Source organism: Dermacentor variabilis, chromosome 5, assembly GCF_050947875.1.
Source record: "Dermacentor variabilis isolate Ectoservices chromosome 5, ASM5094787v1, whole genome shotgun sequence".
NCBI lineage: Eukaryota > Metazoa > Arthropoda > Arachnida > Ixodida > Ixodidae > Dermacentor > Dermacentor variabilis.
The window spans coordinates 44,726,673-44,739,843 of NC_134572.1; positions in this window are offsets into that span (position 1 = coordinate 44,726,673).

Here is a 13,171-nt window from a genome sequence, read left to right on the forward strand (position 1 = left end):
TGTTAGCATAAAAAAGTTCTATCGAAAAACAATTTCTCTCGAAAGCGCTGGTTCTTCGGATACAGCAATCCCCACACATGCGCTGACACCGCTTTACGCGATAAATAAACGAATGGGCACAGAATAATATTCTCGGAAAAATTAAGAAATGGTAAGGCTATAGCCCAGGAAAATATTGCCTCAGCCAGGTAAAATAACTTCACTCGAAATGGCTGGTTCTTCGCATAAATTGCTTCCCACGCATGCTCTGACGCCGCTTTACGCGATAAATAAACGAATGGGCACAGATTAATTTTCTCGGAAAAATTAAAAGATGGTAAGGCTATAGCGCAGGAAAATATCGCCTCAGCCAGGCAAAATAAATTCACTCGAAATGGCTGCTTCTTCGCATAAGTTACTTCGCAGGCATGCTCTGACGCCGCTTTACGCGATAAATAAACGAATGGGCACAGATTAATTTTCGTGGAGAAATGAAAAAATGGTAAGGCTATAGCCCAGGAAAATATCGCCTCAGCCAGGCAAAATAAATTCACTCGAAATGACTGGTTTTTCGCATAAATTACTTCGCAGGCATGCTCTGACGCCGCTTTGCGCGATAAATAAACGAATGGGCACAGATTAATTTTCTCGGAAAAATGAAAAAATGGTAAGTCTATAGCCCAGGAAAATATCGCCTCAGCCAGGCAAAATAAATTCACTCGAAATGGCTGGTTCTTCGCATAAATTACTTCGCAGGCATGCTCTGACGCCGCTTTACGCGATTAATAAACGAATGGGCACAGATTAATTTTCGTGAAAAAATGAAAAAATGGTAAGGCTATAGCCCAGGAAAATATCGCTTCAGCCAGGTAAAATAAATTCACTCGAAAGGGCTTGTTCTTCGCATAAATCACTGCCCACGCATGCTGTGATGCCGCTTTACGCGATAAATAAACGAATGGGCACAGAATAATATTCTCGGAAAAATGAAAAAATGGTAAGGCTATAGCCCAGGAAAATATCGTCTCAGCCAGGCAAAATAAATTCACTCGAAATGACTGGTTTTTCGCATAAATTGCTTCGCAGGCATGCTCTGACGCCGCTTTACGCGATAAGTAAACGAATGGGCACAGATTAATTTTCTCGAAAAAATGAAAAAATGGTAAGGCTATAGCCCAGGAAAATATCGCTTCAGCCAGGTAAAATAAATTCACTCGAAAGGGCTTGTTCTTCGCATAAATCACTTCCCACGCATGCTGTGATGCCGCTTTCCGCGATAAATAAACGAATGGGCACAGAATAATATTCTCGGAAAAATGAAAAAATGGTAAGGCTATAGCCCAGGAAAATATCGCCTCAGCCAGGTAAAATAACTTCACTCGAAATGGCTGGTTCTTCGCATAAATTGCTTCCCACGCATGCTCTGACGCCGCTTTACGCGATAAATAAACGAATGGGCACATATTAATTTTCTCGGAAAAATGAAAAAATGGTAAGCCCAGGAAAATATCGCCTCAGCCAGGCAAAATAAGTTCACTGGAAATGACTGGTTCTTCGCATAAATTACTTCGCAGGCATGCTCTGACGCCGCTTTACGCGATAAATAAACGAATGGGCACAGATTAATTTTCTCGAAAAAATGAAAAAATGGTAAGGCTATAGCCCAGGAAAATATCGCCTCAGCCAGGCAAAATAAATTCACTCGAAATGGCTGGTTCTTCGCATAAATTACTTCGCAGGCATGCTCTGACGCCGCTTTACGCGATTAATAAACGAATGGGCACAGATTAATTTTCTCGGAAAAATGAAAAAATGGTAAGTCTATAGCCCAGGAAAATATCGCCTCAGCCAGGCAAAATAAATTCACTCGAAATGGCTGGTTCTTCACATAAATTACTTCGCAGGCATGCTCTGACGCCACTTTACGCGATAAATAAACCAATGGGCACACAATAATTTTCTCGGAAAAATGAAAAAATGGTAAGGCAATAGCCCAGGAAAATATCGCCTCAGCCAGGCAAAATAAATTCACTCGAAATGGCTGGTTCTTCGCATAAATTACTTCGCAGGCATGCTCTGACGCCGCTTTACGCGATAAATAAACGAATGGGCAGAGATTAATTTTCTCGGAAAAATTAAAAAATGGTAAGGCTTTAGCCCAGGAAAATATCGTCTCAGCCAGGCAAAATAAATTCACTCGAAATGACTGGTTTTTCCCATAAATTGCTTCGCAGGCATGCTCTGACGCCGCTTTACGCAATAAATAAACGAATGGGCACAGATTAATTTTCTCGAAAAAATGAAAAAATGGTAAGGCTATAGCCCAGGAAAATATCGCCTCAGCCAGGCAAAATAAATTCACTCGAAATGACTGGTTTTTCGCATAAATTACTTCGCAGGCATGCTCTGACGCCGCTTTACGCGATAAATAAACGAATGGGCACAGATTAATTTTCTCGGAAAAATGAAAAAATGGTAAGGCTATAGCCCAGGAAAATATCGCCTCAGCCAGGCAAAATAAATTCACTCGAAATGACTGGTTTTTCGCATAAATTACTTCGCAGGCATGCTCTGACGCCGCTTTACGCGATAAATAAACGAATGGGCACAGATTAATTTTCTCGGAAAAATGAAAAAATGGTAAGTCTATAGCCCAGGAAAATATCGCCTCAGCCAGGCAAAATAAATTCACTCGAAATGGCTGGTTCTTTACATAAATTACTTCGCAGGCATGCTCTGACGCCGCTTTACGCGATAAATAAACCAATGGGCACACAATAATTTTCTCGGAAAAATGAAAAACTGGTAAGGCAATAGCCCAGGAAAATATCGCCTCAGCCAGGCAAAATAAATTCACTCGAAATGGCTGGTTCTTCGCATAAATTACTTCGCAGGCATGCTCTGACGCCGCTTTACGCGATAAATAAACGAATGGGCACAGATTAATTTTCTCGGAAAAATTAAAAAATGGTAAGGCTTTAGCCCAGGAAAATATCGCCTCAGCCAGGCAAAATAAATTCACTCGAAATGACTGGTTTTTCGCATAAATTACTTCGCAGGCATGCTCTGACGCCGCTTTACGCGATAAATAAACGAATGGGCACAGATTAATTTTCTCGAAAAAATGAAAAAATGGTAAGGCTATAGCCCAGGAAAATATCGCCTCAGCCAGGCAAAATAAATTCACTCGAAATGGCTGGTTCTTCGCATAAATTACTTCGCAGGCATGCTCTGACGCCGCTTTACGCGATTAATAAACGAATGGGCACAGATTAATTTTCGTGAAAAAATGAATAAATGGTAAGGCTATAGCCCAGGAAAATATCGCTTCAGCCAGGTAAAATAAATTCACTCGAAAGGCTTGTTCTTCGCATAAATCACTTCCCACGCATGCTGTGATGCCGCTTTCCGCGATAAATAAACGAATGGGCACAGAATAATATTCTCGGAAAAATGAAAAAATGGTAAGGCTATAGCCCAGGAAAATATCGCCTCAGCCAGGTAAAATAACTTCACTCGAAATGGCTGGTTCTTCGCATAAATCACTTCCCACGCATGCTCTGACGCCGCTTTACGCGATAAATAAACGAATGGGCACATATTAATTTTCTCGGAAAAATGAAAAAATGGTAAGGCTATAGCCCAGGAAAATATCGCCTCAGCCAGGCAAAATAAATTCACTGGAAATGACTGGTGCTTCGCATAAATTACTTCGCAGGCATGCTCTGACGCCGCTTTACGTGATAAATAAACGAATGGGCACAGATTAATTTCCTCGAAAAAACGAAAAAATGGTAAGGCTATAGCCCAGGAAAATATCGCCTCAGCCAGGCAAAATAAATTCACTCGAAATGGCTGGTTCTTCGCATAAATTACTTCGCAGGCATGCTCTGACGCCGCTTTACGCGATTAATAAACGAATGGGCACAGATTAATTTTCGTGAAAAAATGAATAAATGGTAAGGCTATAGCCCAGGAAAATATCGCTTCAGCCAGGTAAAATAAATTCACTCGAAAGGGCTTGTTCTTCGCATAAATCACTTCCCACGCATGCTGTGATGCCGCTTTACGCGATAAATAAACGAATGGGCACAGAATAATATTCTCGGAAAAATGAAAAAATGGTAAGGCTATAGCCCAGGAAAATATCGCCTCAGCCAGGTAAAATAACTTCACTCGAAATGGCTGGTTCTTCGCATAAATTGCTTCCCACGCATGCTCTGACGCCGCTTTACGCGATAAATAAACGAATGGGCACAGAATAATATTCTCGGAAAAATGAAAAAATGGTAAGGCTATAGCCCAGGAAAATATCGCCTCAGCCAGGCAAAATAAATTCACTCGAAATTACTGGTTTTTCGCATAAATTACATCGCAGGCATGCTCTGACGCCGCTTTACGCGATAAATAAACGAATGGGCACAGATTAATTTTCTCGAAAAAATGAAAAAATGGTAAGGCTATAGCCCAGGAAAATATCGCCTCAGCCAGGCAAAATAAATTCACTCGAAATGGCTTGTTCTTCGCATAAATCACTTCCCACGCATGCTGTGATGCCGCTTTACGCGATTAATAAACGAATGGGCACAGATTAATTTTCGTGAAAAAATGAATAAATGGTAAGGCTATAGCCCAGGAAAATATCGCTTCAGCGAGGTAAAATAAATTACTCGAAAGGGCTTGTTCTTCGCATAAATCACTTCCCACGCATGCTGTGATGCCGCTCTACGCGATAAATAAACGAATGGGGACAGAATAATATTCTCGGAAAAATGAGAAAATGGTAAGGCTATAGCATAGGAAAATATCGCCTCAGCCAGGTAAAATAACTTCGCTCGAAATGGCTGGTTCTTCGCATAAATTGCTTCCCACGCATGCTCTGACGCCGCTTTACGCGATAAATAAACGAATGGGCACAGATTAATTTTCTCGGAAAAATGAAAAAATGGTAAGGCTATAGCCCAGGAAAATATCGCCTCAGCCAGGCAAAATAAATTCACTCGAAATGGCTGGTTCTTCGCATAAATTACTTCGCAGGCATGCTCTGACGCCGCTTTACGCGATAAATAAACGAATGGGCAGAGATTAATTTTCTCGGAAAAATTAAAAAATGGTAAGGCTTTAGCCCAGGAAAATATCGTCTCAGCCAGGCAAAATAAATTCACTCGAAATGACTGGTTTTTCCCATAAATTGCTTCGCAGGCATGCTCTGACGCCGCTTTACGCAATAAATAAACGAATGGGCACAGATTAATTTTCTCGAAAAAATGAAAATATGGTAAGGCTATAGCCCAGGAAAATATCGCCTCAGCCAGGCAAAATAAATTCACTCGAAATGACTGGTTTTTCGCATAAATTACTTCGCAGGCATGCTCTGACGCCGCTTTACGCGATAAATAAACGAATGGGCACAGATTAATTTTCTCGGAAAAATGAAAAAATGGTAAGGCTATAGCCCAGGAAAATATCGCCTCAACCAGGCAAAATAAGTTCACTCGAAATGACTGGTTTTTCGCATAAATTACTTCGCAGGCATGCTCTGACGCCGCTTTACGCTATAAATAAACGAATGGGCACAGATTAATTTTCTCGAAAAAATGAAAAAATGGTAAGGCTATAGCCCAGGAAAATATCGCCTCAGCCAGGCAAAATAAATTCACTCGAAATTGCTGGTTCTTCGCATAAATTACTTCGCAGGCATGCTCTGACGCCGCTTTACGCGATTAATAAACGAATGGGCACAGATTAATTTTCGTGGAGAAATGAAAAAATGGTAAGGCTATAGCCCAGGAAAATATCGCCTCAGCCAGGCAAAATAAATTCACTCGAAATGACTGGTTTTTCGCATAAATTACTTCGCAGGCATGCTCTGACGCCGCTTTACGCGATAAATAAACGAATGGGCACAGATTAATTTTCTCGGAAAAATGAAAAAATGGTAAGTCTATAGCCCAGGAAAATATCGCCTCAGCCAGGCAAAATAAATTCACTCGAAATGGCTGGTTCTTTACATAAATTACTTCGCAGGCATGCTCTGACGCCGCTTTACGCGATAAATAAACCAATGGGCACACAATAATTTTCTCGGAAAAATGAAAAAATGGTAAGGCAATAGCCCAGGAAAATATCGCCTCAGCCAGGCAAAATAAATTCACTCGAAATGGCTGGTTCTTCGCATAAATTACTTCGCAGGCATGCTCTGACGCCGCTTTACGCGATAAATAAACGAATGGGCACAGATTAATTTTCTCGAAAAAATGAAAAAATGGTAAGGCTATAGCCCAGGAAAATATCGCCTCAGCCAGGCAAAATAAATTCACTCGAAATTGCTGGTTCTTCGCATAAATTACTTCGCAGGCATGCTCTGACGCCGCTTTACGCGATTAATAAACGAATGGGCACAGATTAATTTTCGTGGAGAAATGAAAAAATGGTAAGGCTATAGCCCAGGAAAATATCGCCTCAGCCAGGCAAAAGAAATTCACTCGAAATGACTGGTTTTTCGCATAAATTACTTCGCAGGCATGCTCTGACGCCGCTTTACGCGATAAATAAACGAATGGGCACAGATTAATTTTCTCGGAAAAATGAAAAAATGGTAAGTCTATAGCCCAGGAAAATATCGCCTCAGCCAGGCAAAATAAATTCACTCGAAATGGCTGGTTCTTTACATAAATTACTTCGCAGGCATGCTCTGACGCCGCTTTACGCGATAAATAAACCAATGGGCACACAATAATTTTCTCGGAAAAATGAAAAAATGGTAAGGCAATAGCCCAGGAAAATATCGCCTCAGCCAGGCAAAATAAATTCACTCGAAATGGCTGGTTCTTCGCATAAATTACTTCGCAGGCATGCTCTGACGCCGCTTTACGCGATTAATAAACGAATGGGCACAGATTAATTTTCTCGGAAAAATGAAAAAATGGTAAGTCTATAGCCCAGGAAAATATCGCCTCAGCCAGGCAAAATAAATTCACTCGAAATGGCTGGTTCTTCACATAAATTACTTCGCAGGCATGCTCTGACGCCGCTTTACGCGATAAATAAACGAATGGGCACAGATTAATTTTCTCGGAAAAATGAAAAAATGGTAAGTCTATAGCCCAGGAAAATATCGCCTCAGCCAGGCAAAATAAATTCACTCGAAATGGCTGGTTCTTTACATAAATTACTTCGCAGGCATGCTCTGACGCCGCTTTACGCGATAAATAAACCAATGGGCACACAATAATTTTCTCGGAAAAATGAAAAAATGGTAAGGCAATAGCCCAGGAAAATATCGCCTCAGCCAGGCAAAATAAATTCACTCGAAATGGCTGGTTCTTCGCATAAATTACTTCGCAGGCATGCTCTGACGCCGCTTTACGCGATAAATAAACGAATGGGGACAGATTAATTTTCTCGAAAAAATGAAAAAATGGTAAGGCTATAGCCCAGGAAAATATCGCCTCAGCCAGGCAAAATAAATTCACTCGAAATTGCTGGTTCTTCGCATAAATTACTTCGCAGGCATGCTCTGACGCCGCTTTACGCGATTAATAAACGAATGGGCACAGATTAATTTTCGTGGAGAAATGAAAAAATGGTAAGGCTATAGCCCAGGAAAATATCGCCTCAGCCAGGCAAAATAAATTCACTCGAAATGACTGGTTTTTCGCATAAATTACTTCGCAGGCATGCTCTGACGCCGCTTTACGCGATAAATAAACGAATGGGCACAGATTAATTTTCTCGGAAAAATGAAAAAATGGTATGTCTATAGCCCAGGAAAATATCGCCTCAGCCAGGCAAAATAAATTCACTCGAAATGGCTGGTTCTTTACATAAATTACTTCGCAGGCATGCTCTGACGCCGCTTTACGCGATAAATAAACCAATGGGCACACAATAATTTTCTCGGAAAAATGAAAAAATGGTAAGGCAATAGCCCAGGAAAATATCGCCTCAGCCAGGCAAAATAAATTCACTCGAAATGGCTGGTTCTTCGCATAAATTACTTCGCAGGCATGCTCTGACGCCGCTTTACGCGATAAATAAACGAATGGGCACAGATTAATTTTCTCGGAAAAATTAAAAAATGGTAAGGCTTTAGCCCAGGAAAATATCGCCTCAGCCAGGCAAAATAAATTCACTCGAAATGACTGGTTTTTCGCATAAATTACTTCGCAGGCATGCTCTGACGCCGCTTTACGCGATAAATAAACGAATGGGCACAGATTAATTTTCTCGAAAAAATGAAAAAATGGTAAGGCTATAGCCCAGGAAAATATCGCCTCAGCCAGGCAAAATAAATTCACTCGAAATGGCTGGTTCTTCGCATAAATTACTTCGCAGGCATGCTCTGACGCCGCTTTACGCGATTAATAAACGAATGGACACAGATTAATTTTCGTGAAAAAATGAATAAATGGTAAGGCTATAGCCCAGGAAAATATCGCTTCAGCCAGGTAAAATAAATTCACTCGAAAGGGCTTGTTCTTCGCATAAATCACTTCCCACGCATGCTGTGATGCCGCTTTCCGCGATAAATAAACGAATGGGCACAGAATAATATTCTCGGAAAAATGAAAAAATGGTAAGGCTATAGCCCAGGAAAATATCGCCTCAGCCAGGTAAAATAACTTCACTCGAAATGGCTGGTTCTTCGCATAAATCACTTCCCACGCATGCTCTGACGCCGCTTTACGCGATAAATAAACGAATGGGCACATATTAATTTTCTCGGAAAAATGAAAAAAATGGTAAGGCTATAGCCCAGGAAAATATCGCCTCAGCCAGGCAAAATAAATTCACTGGAAATGACTGGTGCTTCGCATAAATTACTTCGCAGGCATGCTCTGACGCCGCTTTACGTGATAAATAAACGAATGGGCACAGATTAATTTCCTCGAAAAAACGAAAAAATGGTAAGGCTATAGCCCAGGAAAATATCGCCTCAGCCAGGCAAAATAAATTCACTCGAAATGGCTGGTTCTTCGCATAAATTACTTCGCAGGCATGCTCTGACGCCGCTTTACGCGATTAATAAACGAATGGGCACAGATTAATTTTCGTGAAAAAATGAATAAATGGTAAGGCTATAGCCCAGGAAAATATCGCTTCAGCCAGGTAAAATAAGTTCACTCGAAAGGGCTTGTTCTTCGCATAAATCACTTCCCACGCATGCTGTGATGCCGCTTTACGCGATAAATAAACGAATGGGCACAGAATAATATTCTCGGAAAAATGAAAAAATGGTAAGGCTATAGCCCAGGAAAATATCGCCTCAGCCAGGCAAAATAAATTCACTCGAAATTACTGGTTTTTCGCATAAATTACATCGCAGGCATGCTCTGACGCCGCTTTACGCGATAAATAAACGAATGGGCACAGATTAATTTTCTCGAAAAAATGAAAAAATGGTAAGGCTATAGCCCAGGAAAATATCGCCTCAGCCAGGCAAAATAAATTCACTCGAAATTGCTGGTTCTTCGCATAAATTACTTCGCAGGCATGCTCTGACGCCGCTTTACGCGATTAATAAACGAATGGGCACAGATTAATTTTCGTGGAGAAATGAAAAAATGGTAAGGCTATAGCCCAGGAAAATATCGCCTCAGCCAGGCAAAATAAATTCACTCGAAATGACTGGTTTTTCGCATAAATTACTTCGCAGGCATGCTCTGACGCCGCTTTACGCGATAAATAAACGAATGGGCACAGATTAATTTTCTCGGAAAAATGAAAAAATGGTAAGTCTATAGCCCAGGAAAATATCGCCTCAGCCAGGCAAAATAAATTCACTCGAAATGGCTGGTTCTTTACATAAATTACTTCGCAGGCATGCTCTGACGCCGCTTTACGCGATAAATAAACCAATGGGCACACAATAATTTTCTCGGAAAAATGAAAAAATGGTAAGGCAATAGCCCAGGAAAATATCGCCTCAGCCAGGCAAAATAAATTCACTCGAAATGGCTGGTTCTTCGCATAAATTACTTCGCAGGCATGCTCTGACGCCGCTTTACGCGATAAATAAACGAATGGGCACAGATTAATTTTCTCGGAAAAATTAAAAAATGGTAAGGCTTTAGCCCAGGAAAATATCGCCTCAGCCAGGCAAAATAAATTCACTCGAAATGACTGGTTTTTCGCATAAATTACTTCGCAGGCATGCTCTGACGCCGCTTTACGCGATAAATAAACGAATGGGCACAGATTAATTTTCTCGAAAAAATGAAAAAATGGTAAGGCTATAGCCCAGGAAAATATCGCCTCAGCCAGGCAAAATAAATTCACTCGAAATGGCTGGTTCTTCGCATAAATTACTTCGCAGGCATGCTCTGACGCCGCTTTACGCGATTAATAAACGAATGGGCAAAGATTAATTTTCGTGAAAAAATGAATAAATGGTAAAGCTATAGTCCAGGAAAATATCGCTTCAGCCAGGTAAAATAAATTCACTCGAAAGGGCTTGTTCTTCGCATAAATCACTTCCCACGCATGCTGTGATGCCGCTTTCCGCGATAAATAAACGAATGGGCACAGAATAATATTCTCGGAAAAATGAAAAAATGGTAAGGCTATAGCCCAGGAAAATATCGCCTCAGCCAGGTAAAATAACTTCACTCGAAATGGCTGGTTCTTCGCATAAATCACTTCCCACGCATGCTCTGACGCCGCTTTACGCGATAAATAAACGAATGGGCACATATTAATTTTCTCGGAAAAATGAAAAAATGGTAAGGCTATAGCCCAGGAAAATATCGCCTCAGCCAGGCAAAATAAATTCACTGGAAATGACTGGTGCTTCGCATAAATTACTTCGCAGGCATGCTCTGACGCCGCTTTACGTGATAAATAAACGAATGGGCACAGATTAATTTCCTCGAAAAAACGAAAAAATGGTAAGGCTATAGCCCAGGAAAATATCGCCTCAGCCAGGCAAAATAAATTCACTCGAAATGGCTGGTTCTTCGCATAAATTACTTCGCAGGCATGCTCTGACGCCGCTTTACGCGATTAATAAACGAATGGGCACAGATTAATTTTCGTGAAAAAATGAATAAATGGTAAGGCTATAGCCCAGGAAAATATCGCTTCAGCCAGGTAAAATAAATTCACTCGAAAGGGCTTGTTCTTCGCATAAATCACTTCCCACGCATGCTGTGATGCCGCTTTACGCGATAAATAAACGAATGGGCACAGAATAATATTCTCGGAAAAATGAAAAAATGGTAAGGCTATAGCCCAGGAAAATATCGCCTCAGCCAGGTAAAATAACTTCACTCGAAATGGCTGGTTCTTCGCATAAATTGCTTCCCACGCATGCTCTGACGCCGCTTTACGCGATAAATAAACGAATGGGCACAGAATAATATTCTCGGAAAAATGAAAAAATGGTAAGGCTATAGCCCAGGAAAATATCGCCTCAGCCAGGCAAAATAAATTCACTCGAAATTACTGGTTTTTCGCATAAATTACATCGCAGGCATGCTCTGACGCCGCTTTACGCGATAAATAAACGAATGGGCACAGATTAATTTTCTCGAAAAAATGAAAAAATGGTAAGGCTATAGCCCAGGAAAATATCGCCTCAGCCAGGCAAAATAAATTCACTCGAAATGGCTTGTTCTTCGCATAAATCACTTCCCACGCATGCTGTGATGCCGCTTTACGCGATTAATAAACGAATGGGCACAAATTAATTTTCGTGAAAAAATGAATAAATGGTAAGGCTATAGCCCAGGAAAATATCGCTTCAGCGAGGTAAAATAAATTACTCGAAAGGGCTTGTTCTTCGCATAAATCACTTCCCACGCATGCTGTGATGCCGCTCTACGCGATAAATAAACGAATGGGCACAGAATAATATTCTCGGAAAAATGAGAAAATGGTAAGGCTATAGCATAGGAAAATATCGCCTCAGCCAGGTAAAATAACTTCACTCGAAATGGCTGGTTCTTCGCATAAATTGCTTCCCACGCATGCTCTGACGCCGCTTTACGCGATAAATAAACGAATGGGCACAGATTAATTTTCTCGGAAAAATGAAAAAATGGTAAGGCTATAGCCCAGGAAAATATGGCTTCAGCCAGGTAAAATAAATGCACTCGAAATGGCTGGTTCTTCGCATAAATTACTTCCCACGTATGCTCTGCCGCCGCTTTACGCGATAAATAAACGAACGGGCACAGATTAATTTTCTCGGAAAAATGATAAAAAAAATGTAATGCTGTAACCCAGAATAAACATTGCTTCAACCAGGTGAAATAGGTTCCCACGAAAGGGCTGGTTCTTCGTATAAATTTCTTCCCAAGCATGCGCTGACGTCGATTTACGCGATAAATGAATAGGCACGGGGTAATTTTCTTCGAAAAATGAAAAGAAACGGTATTCATTCGCCTTCGCATCCGCTTTGCCGTAGAAAATAATCGCCGCATCACGCGCTTTTTAAAATTGCTTGTCGCGCGGCGGATTTGAACCACCGACCTCCCCTTTATGAGACCGTTACGCCAACCGATTCAGCCACTGTCGATTCGTCGTAAGCGTCCTTTGCAGTGTTTTATATGCATGAGGAAGTAGACACGGCGCAAGTCGGGAGCCAGTCAATGCGTCTCCTCCCTCCGGAGGAGGGAGAGGGTGTGATCACGTGTTCGGTCGCCTCGCGCCCGCAGTTTCCCGCCAGTTCAGGCCCGGCTGTCAGATGGAGAGGCCTCTTTTGGTTCGTTCTGCCGAAGGCTAGGCTGCGTTGAAGGAATGGCAGCGGAAGCTGGCCACGTGTAGTACGTTTGTCGAAAGAATAGGCGGCGTTTGATGAACGCCCCCTGGAACTCGCTTGAGAAAGGGCTCGTTGTCGACTCGCCGACGTTGCCGTGAGGAAGCGCGAAGCCGAGGCGTTACGACAACGAAGACCCGCGGATCCCGAACCTCGCTTGCAGACCCCTTCACAGTATTAGAAGGGCGGTCAATTTTTTATTGTACTGAGTCAAGCCAATCTGCGTATATCCGTTTATTCATCTTTGAAATGAGCATCAGCACGTGTATGTGGAGTGATGTATGCTCCAAGCAAGCTTTTGAGAGAAGTGATAGGACCGGACGAAAATTGTAATGGGCTATAGGTTTATCCTTTTTTGATATTATCTTGGGCTTAGCTTTCTTTTTTTTTTACTTGGGCAAGCCATTCTACGTATATTGGTTTAGCCATCTT